At 34.6% G+C, this 18,906-nt stretch overlaps 1 protein-coding gene across 4 annotated transcripts in view; it reads left to right on the forward strand.

Annotated features, from left to right (window-relative positions):
- Window positions 1-18,543, forward strand: part of LOC149575345 (uncharacterized) — a 70,143-nt gene extending 51,600 nt beyond the window's left edge. The window contains exons 4-5 of one of the 4 annotated variants that reach the window (XR_016360157.1): window positions 16,787-17,090; window positions 17,185-18,458. The gene's annotated coding sequence lies outside the window, so the exon portion shown is untranslated. Of the gene's footprint in view, window positions 1-16,786 lie in introns of all 4 variants that reach the window. The other 3 variants (XR_016360156.1, XR_016360158.1, XR_016360159.1) reach the window with 3 other exon arrangements.
- The last annotated feature ends 363 nt before the right edge of the window (window positions 18,544-18,906 follow it).

Genomic DNA, 18,906 nt, shown 5'->3' on the forward strand with positions numbered 1-18,906 from the left:
TGCTTTTGTGTGTCAAATCATCGGATTTCTAAAAGTTAGGTGACCCCTTTTATACCTTCGTTCAGGAGTTTTCTGCTGTCTGAATTTTTCTTTGTGGAGCCATTCTTTACCATGGCCATACAATTACATGATGGCTTGAGTTTCTGGGGTTGTAGTGCGGGGTTTGCTGTTTATTTTTTATGATCAATGAAAGTGACTATTCTTTGTTTGGGAGGTTTGGTGACCAAATTATTAGAGCTCGAAGTTATGATTTTTTAAAGAGAGGTCATCCCTGCTTGTAGTGATCTATAGTTGTGGTTAAGTTTGGAACTGTTGGTTATGACTTTGGTTTAGGGTTTGGGGTTGATTGGGAACTGAAATTTGGTTCTGAGTAGCAAGGAAGGTTCAATTTGGATGATATGAACAGATTATGCAAAGTAGGACAGATATTATGACATTCAATACTGGGTTTCATATTGATTTTGCTATTATCTCTGTGACTGTAGTTTCCCGCTATTTTCGAACTTGGGAGTCTTCATACAAGCCAACTTTCTAAGATAGCATTTGATGTATATTTTTAAAGGTTCTTGTTTTGGTGAAGTTCAAAAAAACATTTTTAGTTCACTCAAATGTAAACAGCAGTGCCTTAAGCAGTAAAAACACTATTACAGTCCCAAATAACAGCAAGACAACATTTTATGCATTCTTGTGATGTAGATGAAATTGGAAATCGAACTTTTATGAACTTGTATAGCAAACTGAATGAGAAATAATTACCCAATCAGAACATTGCATCATCAAGAAATTCTCTATTGCATTGTTGATTTTATTTTTCCTCTGGCCAATATTTTCAACAAAATAAATCAGGGGGTATTCTTACGTATGCATGGCTGTAACTTTTGGATTCTATGTTTATAAATTTATAATATGTATGACCAGTAATAAAACATGGTGTAAGTGCTATATATATATGCATACACACATACACATATATAAATTTTATCATATGTATATGATAAAGTTAACTGCCTATCTAATACAAGGGATGCTCATTCATCAATTATGTTCCATGCGAATGGAACATATTTTGTTGATCTAATATAGAAGATATTGTCGTCTAATTCAGTACTGTACACATCTTAAATCATCCACACTTGAGCACAAACAATTTTATCCCATTCTAGCATTAATTAAATAAAACCAACAATTTAAGTAACCTTCCCAATTACCTTAAATAACTATCAATCATTAACTCAATCTGTTTATTCTTTATCCCTCTTTTCATTGTAGTTCACTCTTACTAAAATAAATTAACTAATTTCATCTTTTATATTTCCTCCAAAAATTAATTAAATAAATATGAAGTACTTATTCAAATTTTCTTTCTTCCTCATGCTATTAATTGACTAAAACCAATTAGTTAGCTAATTAATTCATTTGCACATTCTGAAGCATGCTTAGCTATGGTCAAACTTATCATGCACTTGTTCCATCCATCCCACTTCTTCACATCCCCTTATCAAATCCTATCCATTCATTGCCCCAAGAAGATCTACGCCCTCCATTTTACACGTGAAAACTTCTACTTGTCAAATTGCACATTCACATGTGATATCTTAGATGTGTGTGAAATCAATGATATGGCATAATCACACATTCCCGTGGTTCTTCTCACATATGAGAACTTTCAATCTTCACTCTGTGTTTAAATTAAGACAAATTGACCATCAAAATCTCTTTAGTCCTTTCCCTCTTTATGTACATCAATAACAAAGTGCTACCTATTTCATATTCTTTGTTTTATCCCTCAATCAGCCTCAATCATTGAATTTTTGGATTAGTCTCAATCATTGTTCAATTAGCTTTTCGATTTATAAATGACCCTCTCCAAAGCCATTTGAAGGGTATCTTGAATGAAAAGTCTTTTAGTTGGATTGAAGAGAAACCCTGTGTCATCTTTCAAGCACAAACTCCAGTTTGACCATCAAAATCTCTTTATTTCTTTCCCTCTTGAAGTACATCAATCACAAAGTGCCACTTGTTTTCTTATTCTCTACTTAATCTTCTCAATCAACCTCAATCATCTATTTCTTGGATTAAGCTCAATCTTTGATCAATTAGCTTCTCAATGTATAAATAGACCCTCGCCCACGCCTTTTGAAGGGGGTCCCTTGAATGAAAATTCATTTTGCTGGTTTGAAGAGAAACCCCATGTTATCTAAGCACCAATCCATTGGAGGAACTTCACACATTGTGCGTGTGACAAAAAGTTGCACATAAGAGAATTCTTGTTTTCATTCGTTTTGTTCAATTCATTTTGTTTGATCAAGGGTGCAATAGGCATAGAATATAAATTAATTGTGTTCTTTGAATCCTTAGTCACCTTCTACATCTATGGTATTCATATATAGCATGCTTGATGGGACCCCGTGCCCCAAATCTAACCTTTTTTGAATTCTTGTGAAGTTTTAGGTTGCAAGTTTGACATGTGCTACTTTGAAGCATCTTCTTTCACATTTTAAGATGTTTGCTCTTGTCACTCTCTACTTGCAACTTGGAGATATCCTAACAACTCTGACCTCCCTTCTGCATTTTCTTCTCATCTGCTCACATTTTTTGATATTTTTTGGTAGGAATTTCTAATATTTAGGTGTATGTATATTTTAGAATGAATCTGGTGTAGGTGAACCCACTCTTTGTAGACATTTCTAATCTTTTGGGCCACAACCTAGCTTAACTTATTCACTTTGTCAACTATCACACTTGGCTTTTTGTGCTATGCCCACTTCATGGATGAACCTCTTTCTAATCTCAGCTAACATCTCACTTTCCATCATTTTGGGCTTCTTTTTGAATTTTGCTTTAAATTTCCTTAAACATCCCCTCAACTTGTCTATCTATTCATTTGATTGTTTTGTACTTGGCCTAACATCTTTTTTTCAATCCCTAACACATTTTGACATGTCCATAGTTGTGACATATGGATATTTTCATTTTGAATTTCAACATGTACGCACTTGAAAATTGATAGACTTACATTCACATTTAAATTTTTTTTATTGTATCTACCTTGTTATTCAGTGTATGTGTGCCTTTGTTGACACGTACACTTAGTGCACAAAATATCATCATTTTTGCATCCTTACACCTCGTTCTTGCACCCAAATTGTTTCTATAAGACTCCTTTTAGTAACTACTGATGTCTTGTGTTGTAGCTGTGCTTGCCAAAGGACCTATCATTTTCACTAAATTTAGATGCACATTTAAATTTATAAGGGTGAATTATATTTTTGTTGTGCTTATGAGAATAACATAGTGTGTATGCTCTCTCCTTGCATTGAAAGATAGTCTTGGAGATCAAAAACTTTATTTTGTTCACTTTCATCATTTTCAATCGCAAGAAATCAAGCCATGTATTCTCTCTTCGTGCGACCTTGGATATCAAAAGAACTTGGTCTTTCTTTTCTCTAGTGAGTTTCCCTTGGATATCATCACCAAATAGATGACCTAAACTGTTGTTTTAGCAAAGTATACAAATGTGGAAGAGAATTGGAAGTTTCTTCTTTTAGGAGGACATTTGTTGTAAGCTAAGCTTGCAGGAATTTTACTCCTTGCAAAGTGATGGAGAGTGGATTGTCATCTCACATCAAGCCATTAAACATATCCCAAAACTAATTCTTGCTTAGCAACCTAGCCTATCCTAAGTAATGTAACACAGGGACGCGTCCCCCTCAAAAAATCCTAACGTCTCGGAGATGGGGATGCATTGAGGACGGGGGGATGCCATTCCAACATCTCCAGCGGTGCCACTAGTGATTCGCTGTTCTAGTGGAGACGGGGGGACGTCTCGGTGTCCCCTGAGGAAATAGGGGGACACCATTCCGATGTCTCCATTGGCACTACTAGTTAGTCATTGTTCTAGCGGAGACGGGGGGGGAGAAGAAGTCCTTTGAGCCCTCTAGGGGACAACTGGGTGACCCCTCCAGGGGATGACTAGGTGTCCCCTGTCCAACCCAAAAAAAATGTTTCTTTAAAAATTTAAAACAGTTTTTAATAGTCTATTGGCTGTTTTGAATATTATATCATGCTGCTCAATGTAATCATCTTTATGATGAGATTGTATTGAATATTGTATCATGCTGCTCATACTTTTGATATCTATGACTATTATTATCTAATATTTATATAATAGAAGTTAGAACTCTTTTATTTGCTCATTTGAGTATTTAAAATTTTAATATTTATTTTTCAATGTTCAATGCATTGTTCAAGTATTTAAATTTTAGTAAATTAGTATTTTACATCTTTATGTCTTATATTGTTATACATATTTTCATAACTAGCATTTTAAGTACCACTTGTATAGTATATAGTTTATACATGCCCCCCTCCCCTTCCCTCCCCCTCCCCCTGTTGTCCCCAAATTGAGGCCCCTCTATCCCCCTTGCCCGGAAACTTGTGCCCCTGTCCCTTGGGGCAATGTAACTATGATCCTAAGTATATAAAATTCAGTAAAAGCAAATTGTTCTTTTTAAAATAATGTTATATTTACTATAATGGTCGTCTTAGGTTCTATATTTAGATTCAGATATTTTTAGTGCTTTAGTCCACTATTTTTACTACTACTATTTATAGCAACTTCTCTCTTGTAATTTTTTGTTTAAGGAGAGTTTGTCTCCTCAGTTTAATGTAATCATGTAGATGATTTTTTTTTCAAAGTTCATGGTATTAGAGCGGGAGCTAGTTTGGGTATGACTCCTTATGGGAGGGCTTTAATAATATTTTTCTCGAAACTTATTTGCTAAGTTCTAGTAAGTTTTCCTCAATTTGTTTCCCATATTTTATCATCCGGTTTGGTTTGGTTTTGATTAATTTTTCACCTCAAAAAATGTGTTTGGATTTGGTCGATTTTTCTCCTCAAAAACTATTTTTGGTTTTTGTAATATGTAGGGTTTGTATGGGATATTATTTCAGAGTTTATTTTTAAAAACCTTTTTTCAAAAAAATAAAATGATGCTTTGCAATCTTCAAATCATGATATTTTGTAGCAGGTTTTGGGGCATCCTACTCGTTTGCAATATTTTGGAGGGTTTGTTAGTTGCTCCCAATGTGTCTCTCTATAGGGAAGGGCAACTTAGTTAGCCAACATTAGGTTAGACGCTTTTGTGATAATTTTTGGTCAGTAGTTTTATAGATTTTGGGAGAGTCTGTGATAGAGTTAGTGGCAGGCTCTACTCTCATGTTGTAGACCATTATGAAGAAGGGGACAACATTCTTTGTTTTTTTGCCTACTCTTGGTTATCGACACTCTGTAGATCCAGGGAGGGTCTCAGCAACAACACAATGTTTTGAAGCATTCATCACCATAAGACAAATATAGTCTTTTGTAGGGTGGTACGATGACCATTCAGGGAGGGCATTAAAATAATATTATATTTACTATGATTGTCATCTTCGGTACTATATTTAGATATAGATATTTTTAGTGCTTTATTGCACTATTTTTAGTGACTTTTGCCTTGTAAATTTTTTAATCTAAGGAGATCTCCTTAGTTTAATGTAATCATGTAGAAAATTTCCTTTTTAAAAAATTTTCAGTTCTAAAGTTTTAATTCCCTTTCTTATTCATCCCAAATCAATCTGTTGGGTGGATATTTTGCAACCGATAGTTTTGGGTAAAAATCCAGGCGCAAAATAAGATGACCAGCCATAGCGTGTGACATAGAGTCTCTCCTATCTTTAAGGGAAGGCTCTCCTTCTCACCATTCCTTGGATCAACTCAAGGTAAGCAAGAAGTCAAGATATTTTATAAAATGGGTGTTACCAATATCCTTTCTTCTTATCTTTCAAAAAAGAATCCACTTACTCGTGGAGTGAGTAATGGGCAGGGTGAATCTCTAGCTACACTTCTATCAAGTGTTGGAAATAGTGATACCAATAAACCTTCACTAGCTCAAAGGCTAGCTGAAAATGTACCGGTTTGGCTCTAATTCTGGTCATACTTCTATATGGAAAAGCTTTACAATTAGGGCACAAAGACTCCTAAAAGTAAGAATAACTTAACTATTTTGTGAATTAATAAAGAAGTATAAGCTACAGTCAAAGCTTCTAGCTATATATTTCCACAATTGCTCCCAGTCAAAGCTTCGGCTCCAGTTGCTTCTTAACTCTTTTTACATTCAATTCACAAGATGCAATTACCAAGAATACAGGATAACATGAATCAAAAATAACTTAGATGAATTATAGACAAAGCTTATAATTCACACAAGTGACAATTGTACTTAATCAAAGTTAAGTCTCAAATGCTCCTTTGTATTCACTTTGTCTCAAAATAGTGCTACACAAACAAAGTTCTGCCAGTACAATTTCTCTAGAGTTCTCTTGCATAAAGATAAAAATGATTTTTACAATGAGGGGGCACTCCTTTATATGGGCACAGGAGTTGAGAAAAAGATGGAGGAAAAAGTGGGAGCAACTCAATCAACTTTGACCCGATCTAACTAAAAGAGAAATAATTGTGTTACATGCAACTGCACGTGCAACTTGCATCACATGTAATTACACGTGTAAGTCATGTTATATGTAATTGCACATTTTCATGTAATACATTCTCTTCAATTATATAAATGAAAGAAGAAGAAGAAAGACGGAAGAGAACTGAAACTATCCTAGGGATTGTTTGGAAAGGCCTTGTACTTGGAGATGCTATCCCAGATGATCACATGATCAAGAGTTCCTATATTTTGTGCCACTGCATTCATCTTGATAACTATGATGTTGCATCTTTTGATAGCTTGATGCGATCAAGCTTTTCTCGCTCAAGTTGTCATGAATTCTCCTTTGTAGATTGACACATTCTGGATTCTCCGACACTATGAAAACCTTTTTGATGATGTCTAGATGTAAACATGGAATAACTTTCCATCAACAACTTTAACTTTTTTTTTGAAGTAAAGTGTTTGGCGCATGGGAATGCGTGCAAATGACAACTTTTGACGTTAAAAGTGTGACCTTTAGCAAAAATGGGTTCTCTGGATGTCACTACACAAAGTGAATTACATGTAAATGCAACATCTAATGAGGAATGGAATGAGATGACATGCGGATGCGGATGGAGAATGAGCTTACATGTAAGTGCATACGAAGGATGAGATGAAATGCATAATGACAAAGGAAGTGAAATGACATGTATATGCTCATGGAGGTGTAAGTGCATATGGAAGGAATGAATGCATGTAACTTGAGGTGAAGTGAACTTTATAGTCATCTTTGTGAAAAAGTGAAGTCAAAGTACATGGGAAAACATGCACGTGATCTTTTTGACCTTTTGAAAAAGTGACTTTAAGTCAAAAATGGGGTTTTGAGATGCAGTTACACGTAAGGCATTTTGTGTAATCGTGTCGTGCGAGTGAATACGAAAAGTGAGATGAGTTAAAATGAAAGTAGAAAATGAGATTAAATGCATGTGTGGATGGTGAATGAGATGGAAAACATGTAATTGCATTTGTTGGATGAGATGCTAAGTGTTGTGACATGGAAGATGGAAGTGGAACATGATGATGCTTTCGCATGAAATGAAACAAGTAGTTCTTTCGTTCTTGAGAAAGAACTTGTAACTTCTTCAAAGTGGAGAAAACCAGAAAGCAAGCATACAACACAAAAACTCAAGAAAAACGCACATTTGGAAAGTGACTCAAACATGTTAAGATGCAAAGTATTTTAACACACAAATTCGAATTTGAAGTTTGGGGAAAAACCAAAAACATGAAAATGAACAATTTCTTCATTTTTAAAGGAAAAATGCACTTTCCATGGTATTGGTTTCAACAAGTGGCAATCATCAAGCAATAATGTGCATAAAATCAGCAAAATAAACAAAAATTAAATAGCAAGAAAGAAAGTCCACTTACATGAAAATTAAGTGCCAAAAATGGTGGCAAAAGATGCTCCAAAGTTGAAAATTTCTTCAAAAACACTTGAATCTTTCAAACTTTTGCAAATTCGAATGTGAGAAGGCAGCAAACAAGGCGTTTTGGGTGGTAGATGCCAAAACGTGCCCTATTCTTGCTCCAAAATCCAAAGTTTTTGGATTGCATATGCTATGGGACATGTTTTGGTAAAAACCGTTTTTCTCCAAAGCATGAGATCAAATCGTTTTGGTTGTTAAACACCAAAACATGTACCAAGATGTAATGCAAACTCCAAAATATGCCAAATCAATTCCTTCTTGAGCAAAAATGTGGGCCAAAAATGGATTTATTTGAAGTTTTTACCAAAAATGTGCCCTAGGATAGAGCTAAGAAAAAATGTCTTTTAGCAAGATGAATCCATTTTTGATGTTAGAAAATCTATTGCCAAGAAAAAACGACACTATTGGAGAAAATCTCATGCAAAACTATCAAGTAAATCTCTCACAATCTCCAAAATGGGGTTCTTGGAGGCCCATTACATGTGTTGTTCCAAAATCAGACTTTTTAAGAGGCATGACATGTTTTAAAATATGCACTTGGTTAAAATCGGACCTTTTAAGATGGAATGCATATTTTATAAACTCCCCATAAGGCAAATCAGACCTTTTGGGAGGCATGACACATTTTAAAATATGCACTTGGTTAAAATCGAACTTTTTGGGGTGGATTGCATATTTTAAGTTAAAGCTTACGTTTTTGATGCAATGACACATTTCAAGTGAAAGCTCACATTTTTGGTGTAGTGACACCAAAAATGTCCACTTCTGATAGTCTTATGCTTTTAAGTTGAACTTTATATGCAGTGAGATGTAAAATGTCCGCTTTGATGGATTTTACATGTAATAGCATATAAAATGTCCACTTTTGATAACTTAAAGTCTTTTAATAACTTAAAGTCTTTTAATAAACATATATCAATTTGATTTCATTAAAATGTTACTTTAATGGGACATAAACCATATTTATATATCATATTAAAAATATAACACAAATATCATTTAAAAGTAACATTTAAATGAGCATTTGATTTAAATATCAAAACTTAAATTGAGACTATATAGTTTATATAGTCACTTTAAGTGAAAAATAAAAAACAACTCAACTTAAAATTATAACATAAAGTGCACTATAGTTACTTTAAGTGAAAATGTAAATTATAAAGTAACTTAAAAACATATTTAAGTTATATTTTTCAAAAAATGAATGTCAAATTAAAAATATAACATGATATTTTTAATTCGTGCTGTTGCATAAAAAATGTCCACTTTTGAGGCACTAAAATGACCATAATTCTTGACTGACAACTCTGATTATGCTCTAGGTTAGACCAAATTGAAGGGGAAACCAAAAGCCACGACATAAGCAAGACCAAAGGGCTAAAAACCAACAAACACAAACTCAAAAGCAAAGAAAAGGGCAATGAAGGCCTCAAAAATCAAACATAGGCTTGACAATAAAAAAAAATGAAAAAGACTTGACGAAAGCCTTTAGTAAAAGGATTAATTATATTAATTAGAGTTGATTGATTGATCAATACTAACCAATTAAATAACGAACTAAACTTAGAGAAATGCGAATCTACGTTGAAAAAGTTTCATACTGTTACCAACATTTTGTGGTGACAAAATGTAGGATAACACAATCCATCATCCATCCCAATTCAAACCCACAATATTGTGTTTTTGTTCCTTTTTTTTATGAATCTCCTCGTCAATGCCTCAAAATCCCTTTGAAGATGATGATGATAGTCTTTTCAATTAAGAAGAATATAATCTCAATGACCATAACAACAATCTTGTGGACCAAGACAAGCTCATTGATGAACCTTTAGATGAGATTACCTTGCAAAATTGCCACAAGCTCCAATTGCTCGCCAATCAACCATCAGGACCAAGAACAAGCCAACACAAGCTATCTTGCTGAATGTAATTGCATATTTGTTCATTTTTACCCTACCTTTGACAAGGGAAATCTACCTCTAGTCCAAGACCTTTACCCATCAATATCCTAAATACCCCCAACATGGGAGGCTTTGTATTTTCCGCATCCTATGCAAATCCTTCATGCTCAAAAACTTTGCAATCTAATCCATTCCTATACAAAAATCAATCAAACAATGTCACCTTTAAGGATTTCTTCGAGGGCTATTCATGAAGGATCCTAACTCACTTTAACCCACAAAGCAGAAGCCAAGTTGTGTAATGTCTCAATATTGCTCATTTTATGCCATCCATCAAAACCCTAGTTTTAAAAAATTTCGTATCCATTAACTTTGAAGACCCTTTTCCAATCAATGTGTACAAACTTAAGTATCCATCCTTGAATGCTTACAAACACAAAATGCCACTCCTCTATCATGTCACCTAGACAAATCCAAATATGTTAAGACATTGTTCTAAAGCATGCGTAAGCAAGTTCTTTAAATCAAGATCCAAGCTTCTTTATGAATCCTTCTTATAATCCTATACCCTTTCAAGATCCAAAAATCTTTGTTGAACCCATCCTTAAACCACAGTCCTATCACCTTGGTTCCTCCACATTCATCCAATACAATTTTCTCGCTATTTGATCGCGCTCCCTCGTATCTTCTCAATTTGTGTTACAAAAAGTTATTTCTTATGATACTCTGTGTACTTAAACTTCCTTAAACCTTCTATTCATCAATCTCATATCCCATCTTAGTAATCCCTCTTGTCATTTCATCCTCATCTCTAGACTCGGTTGTTAGGGTTTAGGTAGATATGAACAATAAACAATATTCAAATAATACAAAAATAGAGAAGACAGAAAAACAAATAACACAAAGATTTAATGTGGTTGACCCAATATGGGCTATCTCCACCAGAAATAGCTGCCCACTTATTTTATTATCCAATGAAGAGCAAATTATAGTTTGATACGTTTTACATTACACCACCACTTATTTATAGGCCCTTTAGGCAGTTTACCAATGTTAGTTAGCAAGTTAACCCTAAAAATGTTTGAGGAGTTAACGCAGGGAAATGCTTGATGAGTTAACTTGAATGTTTGACAAGTTAACCAGAAACATGGTGAGTGTACAGTACTTGCTTGATTGATCACCACAAACCAACATTGATTGTTATAAGTTTCCACCCCTCAACATATTCTTAAATCAAATGCATCTAAATGCACAAAATCCTATTGCTTTAATCTTGTCAAGCAATTTAAAGAAATATTCAAAAACATCTACGACTTTTGAACTTAGTTGCATTGCAAACCTTGATTATTTAACTCCAGTTATTGTCACTGAGATATATCATTCCCTTTTTGTGCATTGTTTTAACCGTTTCAATGATATCATCATCATCATCATCAATTAATCAATTGGTTTTTAACTTGTCTAGGGGAAGATTTTAATTCTTTGCATTGTTTGTACATGCTTGTGTCTCTACTTATGTGTATTATTGTATTGCTTACATCTATGGCAATCCTTGCAGCAAACCACCACAACATCATGGTCTTCTCTATCATGGTGTGATAGGTGTATGCTTATATGGGATTGTCATGTCCCCTCTTTGAGCAACCAAAAATAATCTAATAGTTTAATATTTAGTTGCCCAGAATAACTTTATTTTATTTTACTAGAAGTGCAACTTATATTTTACTATTAAATTAGGGTTTTAAGGATAATGTTTTATTTGGTGGCAATTAGGTGCAAAAGAAATATAATTTTATTAGAGATGATTTCGAAAAAATATGCAAAGTTTTGCGAAAGGCTATAAATGAATGACATCCACAAGATCATCAATCTATGCAACCAAGAGTATCATTGTTAACAATTTTCATGTTCCTTTCAATGTCAGTTCTTCTATCATGGATCTTGATCTAGAAAGTCTTGTTTTATGAAACCTTGCCTTCCCAAATAGCTCATTTAGACTGCCCAGCTTCAGATTGATTTCATATTGTATATGAATGTCCACATATATTGCATATTCAAACATAAAATGACATTCAGTTTCTGTTATGGTAAATCGACGCTATTGTCAAACAGAGATGGAATCTCCTTATATAGATTTAGAAGGACAACGTTTCTAAAAGAAACAATGGTGAACTAATGACAAAAATAGAAACTACTTAATAAATTAGAGACTAACTAGGATTACCATGAAAGAAACATTACAGGATTCTAATAGTCATCGTCTAACTCCCCTATAGAAGACAATACATGTTTTGTGCTCATAAATTTTCAAAACATTCTGCTGCTGCTGAGATCCTCCTTGGATTTGTAGAATGTCAGTGAGCAAGAGGACCTGAAAATCCATCTAGAAAAGATAGAGAAGGCTGCCCCTTCTTCAGAATGCTCTCAACAAAAGACAAGAACCTACCACTGACTTTGCCACCTAGATGAGTGCCACTAACCCTTCCAAAATTTGCAAAACTTTTAACCAGAAAATCTGATGCAAACTTCATGAATTATAGATACTAGAAACAATTTTTTAGGAGAAAATTTGGAAAAAAATCAGACATGATGTTTGAGGTGAAAAAAAAATCAAAACTAGTAAATAGAGTTTGAGACATGGATTGGAGAATACAAAACTTCATTTTTGAAGAAAAACAGTGAAACCCAACAATTAACTTTTGAGGAAAAACTATTAAAGACCAACAAATATTTTTGAGGAAAATATTATTAAAAACCATTAGATAATTTTTAAGGGAAAAATATTAAAACCCAATAGATAATTTTAGAAGAATATTTTTTATTAAAACCTAACAAATAAATTTTTGAGAAAAATTTATTTAAACCCAACAAATAATGTGGAAAATAATATTAAAACCTATCATAATTTTTTAAAGGGAAAAATTATGAGAATCCATCAAAGAAACCTTCATGCAACAAAACACGAGACTTTGTGTGGTAAAACAACACATTCAAGACCATGCAATTCACAAAAAGAAAATGCAAGCAGCATGAAAATACATGCTACATGTGCAAGTACATGCAACCCTTGAAAATCAGAGACTTTTGCTCAAGCCAAGACATTGTGCAATCAAAATTGTTGACCAAGCTTGCAGTTTTTAGCAAAAAATTCCAGATTAGAAGAAGCTCGAATTATTCTTTAAAAAAATTGCTAATTTTTATGAAATCTTATAATGTCCCGAATTTTGTTGGCATCGAAGTTTTAGGGATTAGCCTATTATTGTGATCCTCGTAGGCTAATAATTGTGGATAGAAGGTCTTTCGTGACAGTGGCTTGGCTTGGGAGGATCTTATTTAGCTACAGGTTGGTCTTTGTTTGGCTCAAATTAGACTTCGTTTGGGCTTAGTTTTGTGTACTTACTATTTATGGTAAGTTGGTGTTGATCGTGATGGACCCTTTTTATTTTTGGAAAGTGCATTTGGTCACATGGAGAAATAATAGATACGACTCCTATTTCAGACGACATATTTAAATGATGAGTATTTTGGGAGTCTTATATTTTTAGTGGCCAAATTATTAATAATTATTAAATGGCTTATTATAGAGTTATAATTTAATTTTATAATTTCACTTAAGTTGAGAGTTGAGTTATTATTGAAAAGTGCCATTTATTAATTAGTTAAGCCAAGTCAAGTGAGAGAATCTAATAGAAGCTTCTAATTAATGTTGTGTGGTGAAGCTTCTTGAGTGAAGTTACATTTTGGCAACAAAAGGGAATCTAGAGGTTATAAATACAAGCTCATTTCATTGGGAAAAGCATGCTTGAATATATATTTGTTTTTGTTGCCTTTGTGGCTTTGTCCCTGAAGTCACTGCTGATGTATAGTGGTTTCATTAGTTAAATCTCTTATCTGTGATTTTCTGTGATTGGGGAGATTGGATTTATAATTCTGAGACATTCTGAGTCTTGGAATTTGTTTTGTTAATTTCATTAGCAAATTGTGTTGTTGTATACAATTTGTTGAGTCCCCTACTGTATCCCTGTGGCTAAGGAGAGATAGCTGAGGACATCTCCAGCTGTGGTAATTAGAGCTGATTGACATTTGCAAATTCTGTTTGTGGTGAGCGATTTGTTTTAAGGATGGCATATTGGTGTGGCAGCGATTTGTGTAATCAGTATTGTGTTTAGGGGGCAATGTTGCATACTGGAAACTACATATGTTTTAATTGCAGATCTGCAACCATTCTCCTAGCTATTGGAATTAGAACAGTTACCTGCGGCTGCACTTCAAGAGGCCATGCAATCACATAGAGCACCAGTATTCATGACGAGCCTGCAATTCCATTACGGGTGCTGAATTGAGTCTGAAGGAAGGTACGAAATTCATTGTTGGAGAGCAACCATAATCTGCGGTTGCCATTTGGTAATGAGGGGCCAGCATGATAATAAAGAGGGCAAGTTGGTGGGACGGCTAACCAAAACACTTGCATTTCCAGGTGCCATTAAAAATAATTTGTTCTTTGATTGATGTTTGTTCAAATAAAATGCGAAGTATATCTTTTCCATCACAGTCTAATTTCCTATATTTCCAATTTAAATTTCTTTAAGTTGCTGATTTATATCTACAAAGGGAAAATACAGAAAATTATAAAACTTTTAAAAGAATTGCAAAAAACATTAAGTAATGCGAATTGAAAGCTAGGTTGGGGTTTTTACAAATCCTATTGACCCACTCTGATACCATGTTATGGTAAATCAATGTTGTTAAACAGTTTAGCAAATGACATGGACGCTCCTTATATAGATTTACAAAGATAATGTTTCTAAAAGAAACAATCATGACCTAATGGCAAAAATAGAAACTACTTAATAAATTAAAGACTAAGTAAGATGACCATTAAAGAAACATTACAATATTTTTACAGTTTCCACCACCCCTTCATTGCAGTAAAGACAATTCTTTCATCCAACTCTTCTTACAGACTGCCCATGTACCTCTATCACATCTAAGATGATGAGAACTGGTCCTAGCCATGCAACTAGATTTATAAGGACATTCTAAAGATTGATATTTTCTCTTTGTGAGATTTTTGCTTGTGGCCACACTTATAACAGCGGGAAAAGAAAATCCATCCCATCTAGGAATAGACAGCAAGCTGAAGATGTGGAATTGGGGGATGATCCTCAGAGTTTTTGGAGCAATTTCAAGCAGAATTGAGAATGAAGATATTTTCTGATATGCATCTGTAAGCAAAGAGAACACGAGTCTTCATGACAGTGCGGAGATCGAAGGGTATTTGGATTTGGCATTTGCTAAATTAGCACCTACTGATACTTCATATGAAGTTATGCACATTTTTGATGACTTGTTGAGTATAATTCTGTCCTATCATCAACTCAAAACAATTGCAATGCAAAATCTAGAGAGGTTGCTAATTTTGGATGTACAAATAAAGACAGTTCAGAAATTTGTTGTCTGCAGAGCTAAATCCCTTGGCTGAGTTTGATCGAAGGCCTAGTGCATTGCAATTGCCATTCACTGAGGAAAAGGTTGTCCAAACCTTAGCAGGTTTTGATAGCACATACAAGTTTACTGAATACTTCCTTTGGAAGGCTCAACTTGAAGAGGGACAAGAGGGTTTTATGGTTGGAGCTGCCATATCAAATCTACAAACTATCAACCATGCTTTAGAAATAATAAAATTAGATTACCTACATTTGCTTTGAGATAGAGACCATGCCATCAAGTTTTCTGAGTAAGACTTAAAAAGCACTTATAAAAAAGGAGAAAAACATTGATGAGCTTAACCTTGAGTTAAGCTCACTTTTCTCCCTACAAACATAAATCAGTTGCTTGTAGTCTCATTGAAGGAACAAAAATGTAATGCAGGGACTATGGAGATTAAACAAATGATTGAAGGAATTAATGAACTCGGGAGTGATGAAAAATTGCTTGACGGCTCTACTGTACTATCATAGAGATTCAACATGATGATAGCACTTGGGAAAAGCATCATGAGTGCAAAATTATCTCTTCATGGTCTTATTTTGGAGGCATCTTATTTTCCAGAACCTATTTATAGCTCCGAAACACCTCCCAGTTGCTCCTCTAGCCTCCTTCAGCCTGTTGGTACCACTGATTCACAATCAAACATGAAAAATAGCACACATCTCTATCCTTATTATACACATTCTTTCTAGTTTCATTTCGCTCACTTTCCTGTCCGACAAGTAAAATCAGATTAGTTAAGTAGAACAACACACAGATATTTGAATGTGAACACCACTTAGAACCTAGGAGTGTTGCATTCTTAATTTTTATCCATGCATGCATGCATGTGTTTCAGTATATGTACTGGGTATTTTGGATGAGATGATCTCCTGGGAAGTCAGACCTTATATATATGTGTGTTTGTGTGTGTGTGTGTGCACGCGCGTGCCTGTGTATCTTGGGATCAGAGCCCTCCTAGTGAGTTACGCCTTGACTTGAATTCATAGAAACAGTAACTTCCCCATGATTTAGTGCTTGATGACAACTCTCAGGCCCAGATAACAAAATATTTCGTAATACTAACATTTTTCGAATGAAGTTCAAAGATTCTTTCTTTTTTTCCTGAAAAGCTTGTGAATGTTACATGGCATGCAACTTAATACTACTGGATACACACATCTTCTAAAACTTTCCGCACATACATCTAAATCTATTCAAACTCAATATTGCAAGAGATTAATAATGTTTTAACCTATGGTTAATCAAAGTTGTTTGTGAATTTTTTAATAGATATATCATTCGGTGCTACATTTTTCTTTCTGAAAAGCATGCAATTTACTATCTGGTGCTTTGTTTTGACTGTTTGATGGTTTTACTGATGTTTTCTATATATATATGGGCCTGTACATGTTTCTTTGTTAACTTTGGTCTCTTTTGCATTTTTGTTCTGTTTGCTTCACAGGAGATCATTCATAAACGGTAGTACTAATTATGCTGAGAGCTATGGTGTTGCTGTCATGATATTGTGTTATATTGGTTGTGAAGAAGAATGTACCACATGCAGAAGATGGAGACAAAGAGCTTTTGAGAGGGAATAATGTGCCAGAATGCTCCCTCTGCTAATGGGGTAGTCAGGAGAAAAAGGATCAACATTGAACAAGTAAATGGATTTCTTAAGCTTTATTATTGATGGTATGGTGAAAGGTAATCTGGGTCCTTCAGGAGCATGTGCATATTACGACTTCTTCAGAAACCTTTTATCTAAGGTAATTCTTTCATTTTTGGTTTCGCATTGAACAATAAAGCAGAAGCTTTGATTCTCCTCGAAGGTTTAAACCTCACTTCATCATTGAAGTGCAGGCTTTTCAAGGCAGGAGGAGATTCTCAAATCATTATATGTGGTTTTTGTCAAAGATAGCCTATGGGATTGGCATCTTAGAAGCATTAACAGGTTAAGCTGATTGCCAGTGGCTTTGATGTTGTCAAATTTGGCTATTGTTACAGAGAGAGTAATTGTATGGTGAATATAAATGTGAAGTGACATCCCTTTTGGATTAAATTTTGTGTTGATCCTAGCAAGTGGGAGATTGTAGCTCTTAAGGGGAAGGCGACTCCTTCCATTCCACCTCCTATACCATCTTTCCATTTGCCAGACTGATGATTATCCCCTTTTATCATTAGGCAGGATGCATTAATTTTTAGCAGCTGCAGATCTTCATACTATTTTTTGGACGTAGCCTTATGGGATGATCAAGGATTGTGGGTCCAGGCAGTTGGGAAGCCAATTTTTGATTCTGCATGGGGTTTTTGTGACATTCATTGGAATTGTTTTATGGAACCTTTGTTGGTTTCATGTGTAGACTTGCACTGATTTTCTCTCCATTCATGAATGATGCTGTTTGTAAAAATAAGCCTGAGACAATCCATATGATGGAGCTATTCTGGCCCAGAGGTTCAAAAGGACATTTTATATTAAAGATTAATGCCACGCTGGTTTGTCAAAGAGGTGCCTGGAGAGGATGGCCTAGGGAAGACTGGAGTTCTATGAACCAGGGAGTCCATGGCTGTTCACTTTGCTTTGATACTGGAGGCTTGGATGGAAGATGCTGTAGCCAGCAAATGGATGTTTCATTTCCTTTCCTTGTCTGTAGAGTAGGGGCTCTATGTAGAGCAAATTTCAGAGGGAGAGATTGTGCCGTCAGGGAATGAATATTTCACTCCCTTTCACTGTTTCAAGAGGATGTGTTCTATCTAGAGGATGATTCTATTCCTGGAAATTTGTGGTGATAAGGCTGGTATTTTTGGAGCTTCTCATCTCAGCAGTTCTGCTTGAGGATATGGAAGTTTTTTGCCAAGATTTTGTGCTATATGTAAACTACCTTACAACTGTTTTAAAAGAAGATAATCTGCTAATTTCTAGTCTTTCTATGATAGGTTTTTCTCCCAGAAAGGATCTGGCCAGAGCTGTGCATAGGGATGTTATTTAGCCTGGGTTATGATAGTTGACAAAGACAAGGGAACTTACGCTGCTTCTGCTAATGCTTAGCTAGCCTTAAATGGCTTTTTCTGGGTTTCCCCAGTTGTCTGTGTCTTTTCAGCTCCTTGTCAGTTTTCATATAGTATGTTTTTGCTTATTTTTGCTTTGTCTTATGTAATTGTTTTAAATTTTGGTGAGGAGCTCTATAGAACTCACGACTTAACCAAGTGTTTTTTTCAAAATGCTTATAGCTTTTGTTTGTGGCAGTGCTTGGCTTATTGAAGGAGTGCATATGTTGAATGGAAAGAAAGTACCAAATTGGAAAGGGGGGTGCATAAAAATAACGTAGTTTTTAGCTTTCAACTTAAATTATAAAGAGATTTATGATTATTTTGGTTCTAGATTTCCTAAAGCTTTTATATTGTCATTAAATGTGTGGTACAAATGCTCCTAACAATTGAATAGTCTGAAATAGATCTTTACTTCTAAGCTTCCATGAAATTTTGTTGAAGAATAAGCTGTTGAAATCACAAAGAGGAGGAAAGCATAAAAGGTCCCAAAAAAGAAGAAGAAAAACTTGAGGTGAGAGAAGCTAATAGGAATAG

This window comes from Cupressus sempervirens, chromosome 2 (assembly GCF_028749045.1).
Source record: "Cupressus sempervirens isolate cs-2001-9-10 chromosome 2, ASM2874904v1, whole genome shotgun sequence".
Classification (NCBI taxonomy): domain Eukaryota; kingdom Viridiplantae; phylum Streptophyta; class Pinopsida; order Cupressales; family Cupressaceae; genus Cupressus; species Cupressus sempervirens.